General features: G+C 39.5%; 1 long non-coding RNA gene across 1 annotated transcript; it reads left to right on the forward strand.

Moving 5' to 3' along the window:
- The first annotated feature begins 210 nt into the window (after positions 1-210).
- On the forward strand, positions 211-1,150 carry LOC113467197. Its single transcript, XR_003391358.1, has 2 exons — positions 211-454; positions 1,118-1,150. It is a non-coding gene; the product is annotated as an uncharacterized LOC113467197 (long non-coding RNA).
- The last annotated feature ends 1,493 nt before the right edge of the window (positions 1,151-2,643 follow it).

A 2,643-nucleotide genomic window follows, 5' to 3' on the forward strand; every position in this document is an offset into this window, starting at 1 on the left:
TGGAAAGAAAGTCTATATAAAATTCATTTCGGTGACTTTGCCAACAAAAATAATATTCTAGAATTTTCCAACAGATTTTAATATTTTTAGTGAACTTTTCAAGGCATTATTCATGTGGATTGCCAAAAGAAATCTTAGGCCGAACAAAGCGCTTTTCGAACCCCACTATTTTGCTTTGCGATGCAAATTTGCAAACTCCAACAAACCACTACTGCAAAAATGTTTTGTTTCATCCACCAGGCGCAAACATCACAAACGTAAACACATACGCTGTCCATCCAGGCGTGGTCGACACCGAACTGAGTCGCCATTTCGACAGCATCATCCCAGGCACGGCTTGGCTGTATCAGCGAGTTGGGGGCCTGTTTATCAAATCGCCATTGCAGGGCGCTCAGACCACCCTGTATTGCGCGTTGGACAAGAAGTGCGAGCGCGAAACCGGACTGTACTATGCGTAAGTATTTGCGGATTTTGCGCAATTCGCGCTAACCCTCAAAACTTAGTTTAGGGATAGTCATAGGTGGGTATTTCATCAACGTTAACCCCTGGAGCTTTGTTGAATAAAACAGTTCACACTGGATCACTGAAGTTTAACAATGTTGCGGGTAGTTATAGTACCCAAACAAGTGTCCATCTGGGCAATAGCGTGCTACTGAGTTATTCTGATCCCACTCAGGCTGGGTGATGTCAATGTGAGGAGGCGGATATCTTGTCGCCGTATGGTGGTGGGTAAAACACCGTCACCAAAGACCTTAGCAAAGACTACAGTGATTTTCAGTACTAGTAATAAGTAAAGTTAGAATTAGAAACTTAAAAGTGTTCTAAAGATACTCGTAGGGTTACAATTCAATTCAATTTTATTTATTGTGATTGTTACAACATTATACACAATTTACAATATTACATTTAGGTTTTCTATAAATATTTATATAAAAAAAGATATAGGTATGTGTACGAGTATAAAGAAAGAAATCACGAAATAGGTAGACAGACAGTATCACAGTAGGAAATATCACAAAAGGTTATAGGTATCACAGCCATCCAGATCCAAAATAACTTCTGTTACAATATTCGAAGTATTTCAAAGATAACATTTCTGAGTCTGTTTGTGTTTCAGTGATTGCAAAGTAAAGAGCACGGCCCGAAGAGCAAAAAATCCGGAAACATTTTGTTGTACCTACCGAGTAGGTACTTTTTATTTTGTTTTATTTTTGTATTTTAGAATGTAAAGGTTGGATAGAGTCAACTGTAACTACGGGGGTCTTATCATACTAAATTAAAAAAGAGAAGGACAAGCAGCGATAGGAGAAAGCCTACCGTTCCAAGAACAAACCTTAGCTATCTGTTTACGGCAGATTTTTGAAAATCTTTTGAAAGTTTTGCTGTACATATAGATACTTTGAAATGTTGAATTTCCGAAATAGGTATTGAAAACTTTTAAGTTTTGAATTCTTGAAAACACTTTCTACGAAGTTCGCAAGTTCCAGTCTTGTAAGTTCCGGTGAGTCTGGATGAAAACAAAGTTATACAAAATGTATGCTGGTGTACAAAACATTGTGTATGCTGGTAAACCTATGACCATACCTAAAGTTATACCTATACTTTTCCCTTTTCCACATCTAGAGATAAAGTATTCGGCCATACATAATGTATTTGGTTTACTGGGTGTGTGAAAACATGGATAACTAAAGAGGTATTCATGGGTTTCTGACTGGTAATTGTACGAAGAGACATGCTCAATTTATGGGCTCAATTGGGCCTTTGTACCCACCGTAAGGTTCGTTTTTATTGACTTTTATAGTTTACCGGTTCGATACCGCCTGGGGCTAACTTCATCCCATAAGGTTTGCTCGCAGGACGGCTGACTTTCTCCTATCCTATTTTCCTCTCTTTGGAGTAGCGGGTTGCGCATCTGACTTTTATACACTAGGCTGTAAGTTCAATTTCCGCCCGGGACGGATTTTATCCTGAATGGATAAGATTCGTTCTCGGAACGGCTGGCTTTCTCCTATCCTGTATTTTCTCTCTTCGATTTCGGGACGATAAGACCATAGCAGTTACAGTTCCCTCCCCCAAACCTCTGGGACGATGAGACCTTTGTATCTTTTCAATCTTTGCTTATTCACTCCGTATATTTTGGTAGATTTGCGTGTTCACCCTGTATATTTAGGGTAGAGTGGATATTAAACATATTGCACCTTGCATCACCTCTCGGTATTATTGTGTTCATATTGAATACGTGACGCTTCGGCAAAATGGGGTAAAGTAAGAAGAAGAAAGAAGAGAAGAAGAAGAAAGAGGAGGAGGAGGAGGAGGAGGAGGAGGAGGAGGAGAAATGCCATTAAAAAGCCCGCATCAAGCGTTATTTTGTCAACTGTATGTGGGAAATAGGAATTTTGGCTACATCCACTAATTATCTACTGCTAACAATAGAATAGAATGGAACTTTTTTATAGGTTTGATAGAGGGAACTGTAACTGCTATCTTATCGTCCCGAAAATGAAGAGAAAAGGTAGACATTGTAGGATAAAGTCAGCCGTTCCGAGAACGAACCTTATCTTATTAGAATAAAAGTCCCGTGTGGGAATCGAACCCACGGCCTAGCGCTTACAAGGTAGACGCGCAACCTACAAGCTAACTAGG

This window comes from Diaphorina citri, unplaced genomic scaffold (genome assembly GCF_000475195.1).
Source record: "Diaphorina citri unplaced genomic scaffold, Diaci psyllid genome assembly version 1.1 scaffold428, whole genome shotgun sequence".
NCBI classification, from domain to species: domain Eukaryota; kingdom Metazoa; phylum Arthropoda; class Insecta; order Hemiptera; family Psyllidae; genus Diaphorina; species Diaphorina citri.